This window comes from Neodiprion fabricii, chromosome 5 (assembly GCF_021155785.1).
Source record: "Neodiprion fabricii isolate iyNeoFabr1 chromosome 5, iyNeoFabr1.1, whole genome shotgun sequence".
NCBI classification, from domain to species: domain Eukaryota; kingdom Metazoa; phylum Arthropoda; class Insecta; order Hymenoptera; family Diprionidae; genus Neodiprion; species Neodiprion fabricii.
The window spans coordinates 5,621,670-5,635,522 of NC_060243.1; the positions used below are offsets into that span (position 1 = coordinate 5,621,670).

At 38.8% G+C, this 13,853-nt stretch overlaps 1 protein-coding gene across 9 annotated transcripts in view; it reads left to right on the plus strand.

The window, feature by feature from the left end:
• The window catches only part of LOC124183460, a 162,484-nt gene that overhangs the window by 134,519 nt on the left and 14,112 nt on the right, over nucleotides 1-13,853 (plus strand). The window lies entirely within an intron of this gene.

Sequence of the window (13,853 nt, forward strand, 5' to 3'; positions counted from 1 at the left end):
AAGTAGTTTTCTCACCGTGTCCGACCACCCGCGGCGTTTTACACTGACTAACGACGCCGCGACGTTGCGTTGCGAGTAGCGAATGCACCTGTATGGTCAGACCGCTGTGACAGTGAGGAAAGCGATGATTTTTCAAAGCAAAGCCGAGACGTCGCGTGGTTCTGAATTAATATCATAACCCCGGCACCTGGAAGGGATGAAGCGTAATATTGCCAATCTCAACCCTTGACGATGCGGTGCGAAAATTCTCTTTACATACCGCGTGTTGCAATATCGTTTATACGTATAGCTATACATATACATACATGCACCCAGATACGGAAGCGGATGTAATATTTCACTTCCGACTGACCGATAAAGAAAAAAACGTCCCAATATATACCCCGTCCTCATCCTCCCTCTTCGCCACCGACGTATAAATAACGGGGTCCACTATTTCGCCCCTTCTACTACACCCCCGTGCACCAGGCAATAACTATCGGATTCAAAGGTAAATCACCGATATTGGACGCTCGCCAATACCTGTGTGTTCACGTGTATACGTATATGGATATTCACCGTTTTCCGACACACCCGAAAACTACCCCCCCACCCCCGTATACACGTACCGATACTCTATCGAGCCGCGTGCATGGATTTATATATCGCACACCCTTATTTATTCACGTACTCATCGTCAGGCTCATGCACGTTATTCGAAACCGAATACTCGTTACGATATTCGGAATAGATTTTCATCTTTCTTTAATTCATCTTTCCGGATGTTCTTGGAGTTGATTTTCCGGAAATTTAAGGGATAATCCTTTCGATGAAATATTATTTAACTCTGCGTATAAAATTGAGTTTATAAATTCTCAGAATTTGAATCTTCTAGTAATTAATAAGCGAATTTCCAAATGTGAGAAAAGAATACGATGTTGTAATGATGTTCAAATAATGGATTCGGGAAAATTTTACAGAAACATTCTTTAACCAATATATTAATCAAACATTTAAGTTTGTTCATTATTCGGTCATTTTATTTGTCTAGAAGAAAGAAAAAATTATTAAACATTACGAATGCGACTGTAAATTTATTTCCGAGAAATTCTCGGAGTGAAAGAATTCTGTTCGATGATATTCGGGTGCTTTATTCGAAGGTGAAAAGTTCGCTTTGGAAAAAGGGATACATAGAGTGGGTAATTGAGAATGAAAAATTTCCACCGTCTTTCGTTGGCACTTGAAGAAAACTCTGACTGGTCGTTACATTCGCTAGTTTGTGCGTGTGCGCGCGTTTGTGTTTTTGTGCGAAGTTCTCAGGGCACTGTATATAAATGGTCGGGGGTACGGGGTGAAAATCCTTTCGTCGAAAAGTCGGGAAGCAATCACTCAGGTTGCGGGTTTCCAACCTCTCGGTACCGTTACACCTAACACACCGCTTGTTAGAAGATTCACGTCACGTCCCGACGTCGCCGTCGACGTCGTCGTGGAGCAGCAGCGGGAAAGTAACTTTTGCTACGAAAGACTCTTGAATCCTCACCTTTCCGCAACCTCTACAAAAATCCCATCCATTGTTGTCCTCTTTTACACTCATTGTTTGTTATCATTATTATCACTGTATATACAAGTATATACGGTGTCATTTATACGCTGCGAGCGGGAGAGGAGAAGAAATAAAACGGGTCAAAAGATCCTCGCACTTCTTCTTCACTTTGGATGAAGTAACGATTTTCACTTTCGTTCTTACATTCTTTTTCTCTCCTTCGTTGGCCCGGAAAGCAGCTCTTCGTGCCGTATGAACAGATTTTTACCCTGCAGAGACTGATTAAATAAAGTTTTTACTTGGATGGAATTTTCTCGGGAATGGTAAAAAAGAAGAGAATGAAAAATTGTGGGCCTTGCGTCGTGCCTCAGATTTTATCTGATACTATCCTGGGCATGACCACATTGTTTTATATGCTAAAGAAAAGAAACTAATGCTCGTCTCACATGTCCGACGGCCGTAAAAGGGTGACGATTTGCATGAGAATTGCACCGTAGAAGCTTCGTCGTCGTGCCTGCCGAGGTAATCAACAACCCTTATTATCCTCATCTTTCTCTATCCTTCTCTTTCTTTTCCTCAATCTCCAGTCGTCAACCCTTTGATATATACGGTGAGGCTTGGAGTCCTCACGTTTTTCATTCCGTTTATTTCCTTCGCATGAGTCATTCTAAAAATAAACAAATATATAGAAGAAGAGACAAACTAAACACAAAACCAATGACAGGTATAATTTTTAACCGTTTGACAAACCGTCCAATTTTCTGCGATTATACGGTCCGTTTATAAAACTTCTGAATTACGCTCACTGCGTGAGCTTTTCACATAACTTGGTCATCTTCTCGACGGTGTTTCTTTTTATCCTGTTTAAAAAAACGTCGATCATATCAAAGTATGAATCTTTTAGGATTCAACAGAAACGATTCCGTCGGGAAACATTTAACGCGAAAAATATTATACAGCTTCGAGATAACCGGAGGCGGTTGGTTCTTTCCGATCTGGTACGAAGGTACATATATAAAGCAAAAATTAATTTGCTAATGCCCTCGGGGTTCGACTCCAGGAAACGCTAACGAGTCGAGAACAGCACAAGGCCGATGTACACTTATATAAAAGTATATATGTGTATATGAACCTTCAAAAAAGGGACGGACCGACGTTCGTTCGTTGGTTGGTTCGTTTTCCTGACACGCGAACGTCATTGTCCGAACGAATGTTATTTCATGCAAATTCTTTGCGCCATATAAAGGCATATATGTATACATGTGTATAGGTATAATATATAAAAGGTAGATACTTTAAGCTCGGCCGCTTTATACACCCACGTACTATTAGGCACATAATTAGTTATGTGGACAAGAGGTTCAAGGGTTCAGGCAGTAATTCCATTTTCATGCGGTTAAACATTTGCTAATGTGCCTTTGCTCACCCTCTAATTATTCCCTACTGTGCAGCTTTCGCGAATAAAGTTGATAAATGTTATATACGTATACCCACGTACGCCGCAACCTGTGGAGCTTTATTCGCATCTTGTATTCTAGCCGAAAATCAAGGAACGGGTTAACGAAAGCTCGAACGCATATCTTAGAAATTTCAAATTATACATCCAACTACTTTTTTTCGTCTTTATCGTCAGCTGCTTTATTTACGTAAAAAGAATTTCAAGATGGAAATTAATCACACGAGGTGAAATTAAAGATTATAGAAACCAGAGTAGGTTTTGAATTTCACGAATCTGAATCCCTGAAGTGAGCTTGACAGAATAAAATTTTTTACAAGTTTCGAATCTTGAATTACGGTTTTTCGGAGAACTGAATGCTCGTCGAAACTTTCACTCTCATTTTATTACAAAATTTCCTCTCACAGTTGTTTTTGAAATTCAAGATGTCAATATTTCAAGACAGAAAACTTGTTACGTTTCATTTTCATCTCGTTACAGCCACGATAAGTACGCCTTAAAGGTCACCCTTGTACGTACAGGTATATACATATAATCCACCGTTGGTGGCAGCTTTCTTTCTTCCCCATAAAAAGAGACTTATGGGAAGTCTGAGGAAGAATGAAAGAAAGTACAGGGAAATAGAAAAAGAAAGGCGGAGAAGAAAATAATGAAGAAACGAAACACGAGAGTGAGGGGGGAAGGAAAAAAGGAAGAAAATTCGTCGATCGATCCGCGCCGATACACGCGTCTCGGAAAAAGGTCGTCTACACTGACTACACTAAATCGGCAACCCGTAGTAACTGTAAGTACGAGGCTGCGGATAGTTCGTCGGGATGATATAGCCATTTAAGGTTCAATCAAACGCGGAGGGGAAACGGGGAAAAAAGGGATGGATGAAAAGCGATCGTTCGATCGCCACGCACAACCGCACGATCTATGCATCAAGGGCAATTTGAGCTGCCGAGACTGCGATAAACTACCACCAAGCAGATCCTGCGCGTTTAATAAGAATACGTTTCGAGGAAAAATACGATACGCGGGAATATTTTCTTTCCTCATCCTCTTTTTCTTCCGACTTCGTATTATCCAGACTGAAAGCTCTGCGATTACTCGATCAATCACGCATATATATTGCGTCTGATATTGGTGTATTTTTATATTGTGGTGACACTTTATTTTTCGGATTCGTAAATTTTCGAAAAAAGGCACGATACTTACATTTGAAAAGTCGTCTTTTTAACTATTCGGTATTTTTACCATTCAATATTTTGCTCCTCGTAATTTTGCCTATCATCGAGAGGAAAAAAATTTCGATATAAATTCATTTATACATTTTTGCGCTTTTGTCTTAAATTTTTCTACGAGACAACTCTTCGTATTTATGATCTTTCCACGTTTTTTTTTTTTGTTTAATTTCTCTTTTTACTATTTACAATTTAACTTTTGGGATTTCGTTCCGTCTACTTTCTGGTCTTTCGCATTTTTTTATCCCACCCGGTATTCGCAAAAAGTTTTCACCGTTCTTTGAGTAAATTCTACATTTCACGAAGTATATTTGACCAAAAAACCTGACGTGTCCCTCTTTTTCTGCACTGTTGATTAAAATCCCTTCTCTTTTGTTACCTCCGTGAAATTCATAACTTTTGAAAAAATTCTTCAATACTGTCCGCCGTTTGATTTTAAATATTACTTTCCGACTTTTCTCGTACGTTACTTTCGGAAACAGTCGAACAAAAATCAAATCTTATACCACATGTATTATTCATTATTCAAGTCGTACACAAATTTTTCCCACAATTGGTGGGGACCAATTCTTATCTGTTTCCATCGTCTATCTCCGCCACATGCTTTGTCGAATTATTCACAACGTGAAACGACCAACATGAGAAGATTACAATACGCACCGGTGTTAAACGAACGTATGTAGGTAATATGCCGGTTGTGTTTTACACGACGTGTTACACGGGGCCGGATATGACGTCACGACGATCGACGTTGCGAATGAATAATCATTCGAATAATACGACGTGTCACAATCCCGCTGCAAGCCTGCGTACAAATGAAGGTTTTGGGGTTCCGAAAGAGTGTCCAACCCCGATATTGTCAAATAAACACTTGTTACTTTTTTCTCCATTTATTTTTCGCTGGATGTGTTCGAAATTTACTTCCGCGTTTCACTGTTAGTCGAGTCAAAAGTGAGTCGAAAGTAAAAACGTGACGAATCAAAGGTTTGAAAAGTGCCACCGCGGATGGCACTTGTCAAGTTTTGTATAATAAATTAGAAAAGTCTTTATCGTTAAAAAGAATTTATTCACACACCGAAGCTCAACTGTTGACAAGTTAAATTGTTATTAAACTACGTCAGATAAATTACGTTATTGTTCTGCGATTTCTTCACCGAAGAATTCATTCGGTTTCTTTGATTCTAATGGAAAAAGCTCATCTCTTAGAAGGCATTTTTTTTGTTAGATATATGTATTGATGGTAGCGTTGCTATTTAAATATTAATCTACTCTGACTAGTTGTCGTTTGTGGTAATTTTAAGCATACTTAGAGAAAAAGATTGAACAGCAGTTTGGAAGAAAGTAGAAAACGACATCGTAAGTCTTTTTCATTTATCTAGTATCATTTAAAACTAACGCTCTTCCACTTTGTAACCAAAACATTAAGTTTTATATTCATTGTATTTTATTTTTCTTCATAACAATTGTTCAAAAATTTAAATACGTGTGTCTCGGATTCAAAAATAATTCTCGATGTACCGTAAAAAATCAAGCGTTATATTTCAATTCAACGCATTATTTAGAAAAGCATTATTACTCCGAAGGGGAACTTAAAAGTTATATACATCGGGAGTACGAAAATGGTGGGGGAGGAGGAGGAGGAGGGTAAATTCAGAAACAGACTTCTCGCTAGCGAATAACCGTTCTCGTGCTGAACAGGCGCTGTCCGTCGACAGCCCCGATTTCGCACCCCCAATTCGAAATTCTGCCGATATTCGCGTATGACGTTCATGACGCTGCACGTTGACTGACTAGATTGGCGCGGCGAGAGCGCATTGATTACGAACATCGTTATACCTATACCTGTACACTCCTATTGTAATTAATCATTTACGCAAACAACGCGATCGCTCGTCAAGCCGGGCAATCTAGTCGAAGCCTCGCTTCCAGTTCGCGTCAACTAGCCCCCTGTGTGTTTCTATCGCCTCGATGAACTTGCTCCGGGCTATCTCACACGTTCATTTGCCAAATCGAAACGTACGCGTTCTCGATGAACCTCCGTGTCCAACGCTGCTGACGGTAATTAATACCGCTTTACTATCAGATACACGCGACATGCGTAATTTCTGCGCAGCGAATCGCCGTAATCTCGAGGCTATTTACCGCTTAATCCTACATTGGCGAGTGCATGTGCGAATGTACGAGCACATTCTTCTTATCAAATTTTATCTCCTTTTTCTCGCCTTGATTTCTTACAGGATTTTTGTTTATTTTGAAAAATAAACAGCCACGGTATTTCAGCTATAATTTTTTAATGCCGATAAAGCCATGGTCAAAGTTTGGAACGCATGTTTCACCGGTTATTATAGGATTTTTTATTTCGATAAAACGTTACCTAACGTTTTTTTTTCTGTTTATTCTTTATTCCCAGGCAAGGAGATTCAATCGATGTTCCAATACTTCTTAGTCTCTGTATAATTCGAATTCATCGAATAATGTCATTTTGGTGAAAAGAAATCAGTTTAGAAGAATCAGAAATTTCGGTATAGCATTATTTACAGCAGTAGAATAAATCTTGTTTCGTTTAATATTATTTTTTGCGTGTTTAAATCTCTATTTCTGTCAATTCACAACGGCATATTTCTTCGTCGTCGTTTGACGCGACACTTGATTCATCCAGCATAAATCACAATCAAACGATAATTTTTTCAGTTACAAAAATTAAACAATCATCTTTCAATCTTTACAAAATTATTTCATCGTGCAGATCTAGCTTCCCAATCGCAACAGAATCTATGCTTTGTGCGAAACCATTTCTTAGACATTTTAAAATTTTTCGTTGTGTGAAAATAATGTGTAATTCGGATGCATATTAACCGTGAAATCACTTTGCCAAGACCAAATTTTGGTTATTACGACCAAATATTTTCCTGAGAGTGCGTACGGTAAAAAATTGCATCCGATTGGGGTGGACTGAGCTTGCAGGAATATATTAAATCCTGCAGCTCGTGCTGTTACAGGTATCGTTGTACCAAACTGAGTCCCTGATGGCTGTTGTGCATGTCCCACTAGTTAGTGGTGATTATTATTAATCCAGTACGAATTCTGCACGTTGCGCCTGCAGGGGATAACTGATCATCGCGTTAATTCCGCGGGCAGCGAATGATCGCATTCTGCGCCGCAGCAGCTGCAGCTCAGTTTGCAATAATGCTTTACGTAACAAGTGAATAAAGTCACAATATTGCCTTAAAAGTGATTTTATTTTTGTCAGTAAGTGTGATCTATTAATCTGGAAACTATAACATAATCGAAAGTTTATACAAACAGGCTGAAAAATTAATTTAATCGCTTTTGATTAATTAATTAATGATCATATTTCCCGCAAACGAAAAGTGCTACTTTTTCCCCACAGATGAGGGTAAAGATTGAAGAGGGAATAATTTGACACTTTCGTCCCGCTTTTGGAGTAAAAAAAAAAAAAGTGAACGTTACGGTTAAGTCTGGAATCAAATATTTAAGTCTTGCTCATAGCTTCTGCTCCGAAAACTATAATATATTTTACGCGTAAATCCAAATGCGTAGAGTTTTATGTGTCAGAGTGTGCAGGCGTTGGCTCTGAGATAATTAATAATAACTCGCCGGTGTGCAATCCGCCTGCAGCAGGCGAACGAATTATGCTAGACGCCTTCTACCAAAATCCAATTTAAAGCTGAACGATAGTTTAATTATGGTGACCGCAGGAATAACGGTGCTCAGGGTAAATAGCTTTTGCCATTCGCGAAACAAATTGCGCGCCGTTTTGATTATACCACGCAGATTGTCGGCGCTGCAGGGTGGATGCAGGGCAAAACTGCCAGACGGTAACATCTGCGTATGAATAATATGCTAGTGCTTGTGTGCTTGATTTTAATCATCCATTTTCTAGGCACGCAGTGCGCGAAAGAAAACAATGATACGTGTGCGTCGATTTACATGCGCGTGTGCACGGGGAGAAAAAAAACGTATATTATGTTAATTTTATGATATACGGACAGCACTTTTTTTTAATTTTTTTTTTTTTCTTTTTTTTTTGGAGTTAAATATAAAAAGCAATCGTGGCGAGATTTACAAATCCGATAATAAGAGTTACAATATGCTTAGGAAAATCTACCGCATTACCGTCTTGCGATGTGCCAAAAGTTTTTGCAAAAAATTATCTTTCGTTCTCTCGCCCCGCGTTGAGTTTCGCCCGGGAATTCACCGTGCTTTTACCTGCGGCGTCGAGTTCGGCTAATTCTCAAAATTTATCCAGCCAATTAACGTTCTGCAGAGCAATTTCAGTTAGCTGCAGGGTTGGTTGGCCTCGGCCGTCTTATTATACCGCGAAATTCCTCGGATAAGTTATTATTCCTTCTCGGGTTGCTTTGTATAATAATTGTCTGCCACGCTCGCTAATCCAATTCCAGAACTCATCAGGTGACGATAAAAACGAGGTTTTTTTTCACTCCCTTCTCAACCTTTTCGTCTTGTATTTCCTCTCTCCGTTTCTCTTTTTTTTAGGTCGAAAGCTAATGATATATATATATATTTATACACGTATGTGCTAGGAAATATTAGACGCGTTGGATATTTTTCTCCTTTTCTTTCGACACGAGAGCTGCGTCAAGTCGTAACCCTGCTGGACGATGAGAGAGTGGACGATTTTCTCGTTAAATGTTGAACATTTATTCCCTTTGCCAGCAGTTGATTTTTCTTACACCCTTGTTTCCTGAGGTCCAACACAATTATCCAGTGAATTAACAATCATGGCAGGCTGCTCCTAACTTGCGACGCAATCTATAGGTGTGTCTTATTAGTTCTCTTTTTCGTTTTTGTCAAATCCGATTCAGAATGTCGAGAATAATTCCCTGCGTAAAGCCACAACGTGTGAATTTTTTTATTTTACACGTTAATTATTCGGGTCCTGATTAAATTCAAACTGGTGTTTTGAACGGCTAATAGCACGTTTTTCAAGTATGTTGAATTAATTTTTCAAAAATCATCTCTTACGAAATGTTTTTTACAAAATTCGTTTTATCCACTTTGTTGAAATAATCTGGTGGAATACCAAAAGTCTTGAGGTGTGTTAAGTTATAATGAAAATTATTGCGGCGTGTAATTTTAGATTTACAGTCAAGAAAAAGAAAAGGAGCGTCCTTATCATCTGACAAAAGAAAATCTACGCAAATTTCACACACTGAACATTTATTCTTTTGCAATATCTGACTGCTGATTCTTCATAGATTTTTCTTGCGTTATCGACTGAACGAAAACCCAGAGATTTTTTATTACATTAGATTCTCACAAGTCGATAATTCGAATTTGCAATATCGCTGTACTATTACGCTTTATTCTGCTTTGGAGTTGTGAAAATTAAGAGAGTGTGAGAAAGTACACCTGTAGATAACACAAAGACGAGTGAATGTAGAAAATTTTTATAATCCACCGTATCGATCCGGTATTTTTCACAGTCATTCTCCCTCCTCTCCCTCACCGATCCATCTATATTCGGCGATATCGGCATGTCCTCGTTTTGAAATTTATTCCCTTCCGACAGTTTACGACGGTCAGTTACTCGCGCGCAGTGGCATATCCATTTCATTGTATTAGCCAAATACGGCATCGTTTATTACATGCTTTATGGGAAAAGCTCGTGACGAAGAGAGAGAGAGAGAGAGAGAGAGAGGGAGGGAGGGAGAGTGAGGTGGATAGGAAGCGCGGCGTCGCGACGCCCACACAACGGGGGTGAAATGACTCCGAGGGTCCCTCGCGATGCCCGCGTTTATTGCGCTGACATAAACGCGTTACGCTTCCGAGCTGCGGATACCTGACAGGCTTACGTCTTTATGTACGAAGGCTGATAAAAATTCTTTTCATACGATTTTGCCTCGATTTTTTGCGAGAGGAAGAAAGAGAACGAAGGAAAACAATAACGTTTTTTTTCTTTTTCTTCTTTTTTTTTTTTGGTCAAACTTGACATTTTTACGGGAATGTGGCGCTGAACATTCTTACCCTTAGTTTCGTTAAAAAAGTATTACGGCTTTTGTAAAAGCTTTTTCGCGTACAGTATAATCTCAAATATGCGAGGTGTGTAATCTGCACTCGACGCAATTCTCAGAAGGTGAAATTTAAACGATATTGAAGTTGGTAACGTTATCGTAAAGATTCATGCCGAGGTGAAATCTTTGTTTCACCGTTTTTTGGAATTGTCTGAAATTCAGTAAACCGTAATGAAACAAAATACAGTTCGTTAAAATTCGTTGTAAAATTAAGAAAACGGTGAAATTTTTTTGCCCAATGTTTCGTTACGACAACGTTACTAACTTCACTATCGTAAATTTGACCGATTCTCGCAGTACCCGGCTTTTATCGCTATTTATAGCATATCGCTTTCCGTTTATTTATCATACACTGTAATGTATAATAATGGTCAGCTCCTTCCTACGTCGAAAAAACTTTATACCACATTCACACGATTATATTATAATATCGTGAAATATTTTATCATTTCACGAGTTATCGCGTGATTCGTGATTGCCATGGAATAATGTATACACACGCTTATATAATATACTATACTTTATGTATATAATCAACAGTCGTAAAGATATATTATAGGTATACCGGTATTATATACAAATCCGCTGTTATTTCTTCGAGGCTGCTGCTGCAGGTGGCGTGATTAGAACTGAGCTTTGAAATAGATCCTTGACACGCATCGATCCTAATATCCTAACCGATCACGCGTACAGTTTTTCCCTTCATTAATTATATAACAGGTTATACATCACGCTCGAGGTGGAATTTTTATGCGGTAACTTACTCGATTCTTTCATTTTGGGTTAATTAACTTTATACAGAAGCGTTTTCTCAGATTTTATTATGTAATAGGAAAGTCAGTTGAAAATCAATACTTTTTTGTTTGTCATTTCCTGACGAGATGGTCACACGTTTCTTGCAACAACTTATAAACAAATCCTTACGCTACGCTCATTCGCTTGAAAATTTAAGTGCGATAAAAGGTTTTGCATTTCAAATGACAATTTCCGACGTCTCGAATAGCTTTAAGACGGTAAAAAATCTGGTATATCGATATCAGATTTTATTCAGAAGACAATTCTGTAAAATTCCACCATGACAATGTTTTCCATCATCGTTTCGTCGTTTTTAAATACGTAATTATTACTATTCGATTGACTATTTGGAGAAAATAAAGTGCAAAGAATAATTTTCCAAGCAAAACAAATTACCACGGGGTAAAATTGTACGATTATACTAAATTTTTCAAGGCTTGTTGCAACGAATAATCGATATCGAAGCTCTTGTTGATAACTTTAGTTTCTTTTTTTCGAATCTCTCTAAGAGAATTGGTATTACGTGAAGAATGCAACGATAAAGGAAACAGGAAAAGAAATAAGCGAAAAACAATGCAATAGAAAAGTTATACCCGCAAATAACAAGCTCGAAACATCCGACGAATTTCCGTCGTCCTCGCAAACTTTCCGCGTTCTCCGAACTACAAGCAGAAATACGTACGTATTCGGAACTGCAGCAACATGACCTGGGGAATAGAGATTCCATCCGCGTTCGTCCTTGGCACGTTTTCGCGAAACGGTTTGTTTTCATGGGCGGTTTCGGCGCGAACTTCTCTTCACTGGGTGCCAGACGTCGCGACGCCGAATCGCGACGGTGTCGAATTCTTTTCTTCTCTTCTCTTCCTTTTTCCCTTCCCTTTCCTTACGGCGCAGAATTCACCCTCAGCTTATCACTCGCCCTACATTCGATTTGAATCTTTGCCGGCCTCCTTACCGTCTCCGTATCGCGTTTCGAACACACATACAGGCACTCGTCGCATCCTGTTTCCGTGCATGTTCTTATTCTACGTACGTCAGCAGAACTGACGAAAGTTGGAGAAAACTTTTCTAGGAAATTCTCAGATTAAATTATTCCTCTGATTTATTCGTCTCGTGGTAAAGTTAAGAGACGACATTTTGTTTCGTTATCGTTATCGTTCTTCTTCTTTTTTTTTTTTTTTTTTCTCTTACAAGAATTTGAGAAACGAGAGTGAGAAAATTGTGTTCGGATTCTTATCGAGAGTGCATCGCGGTAGGTGATATCAAAATGCGAAAACGATGTCGAGGCATTTGCTTATCTTGTTTTTTGCCCCGCACGGGTACGTGAAAGTTTGATTGAGCAGAAGAGACAACGCTTGGAACGTAAGTCGGAAGAAGAATACTTTTTACCTTCTTTACATTCCGACTCGCGTGAACACAGGGTTGTCACGTACCGTACTCGATACTGTAAGAATGTTATTTCTGCTTTTCCGAAGTAACCGGTAAAAGTTTTCGTATCGCTTTTCATTCAAATCGCATATCTGCCAAGCGAATAACAAGATTAGAATGCAGGAGAAGACGCCGTTTTTACGTGGGTCTCTTGCTGTTTCTTCGTTTTCAACACATCTCATTCTTTTTTTTTTTTTTCCCCTTGTTCCGTTTCTTGATTTTACTCTTTGAATAGCGGAACAACCTTTCAAGTTATAGTTTTAGACGTTTCTCAAAAGTTGTGCAACAACGAAACCCTAATTTGTGCAACCACGTTTCACATCCACGATAAATAATGACAAAAATATTTTTATCAAGCTGTCTATTTTAATTTTTCTATTCAAATACTAGAGCAATGTTTCTGCGTTGTTTTCTCACCTTTCTATCGAGTTCTACAGCCGTCGATGAAACATAGTGAAGTGAACATATGGTTACGTAGGTGAAACGCGGCCAGCACCTCGGTGACACGTGATAACTATAGGTTGGCATTATAGTGATCATATTTCAGGTCAATATGCTCTTGAATCATTATAATCGAGTTTGGCCGGCAATAGTTGTAAATCATAGTGGAATGGTTAGTCGGTGCCGGTGGTAGCAGCCATGTGCTGAGGGGAAATTGGTTCGACGAGGGTCGTTATTGCCGCGATACCGCAAAATACTACGACTACCGGCCCGAACCGCATCGCATACCAACCGCGTAGACGAAATTTCTCTGCAAAATTGATCCTGCATTTTATATACGAAACTGCACCTACCGCTCGCGAAAATAGCTTGAAGCCCAACTCTTTCAGCCTTGTTTGTCCTTTTTCCCGAAAACTGCCGCATTTTGTGAACTTGTAGAGCATTCCGGATTCCAGTGGGCACATTTGATTACATGTATAAGAAAAGCAAATTGCTACACAGCTCGAGAATATAAATACACTCTGCGAGTTCTCAGCTGACCAGTTTTTTAATAATTGTTGATATTTCATCACAGGCTAATTAACGAGACAAAAAATGTTGTAAATAATTTCGCTGCCCTTGACTTGTTTTTTTTTTTTTTTGTACATTTTTTCTATCGAGTTTCAAATTTTCAATATATTAGCCTCCGCATCAATTTATTCTGAATTTTATGATCTGAAAATTAGAACAACTTTATTCATCGTTGGATTGATCGATTGACATTGATTTTTGTGGTACGTTTACTCAAGACTTCATACATTCCACACCTTTCAAAGTCCTCGATATGTTATCTTACGGTGATAAGAGTATTCTTTAGTACTAACTTGGAGCTTAATCGTTAAAATTATGCAAACATTTAGTCGAATAAAATTAGATCGAAAATTCGAGCT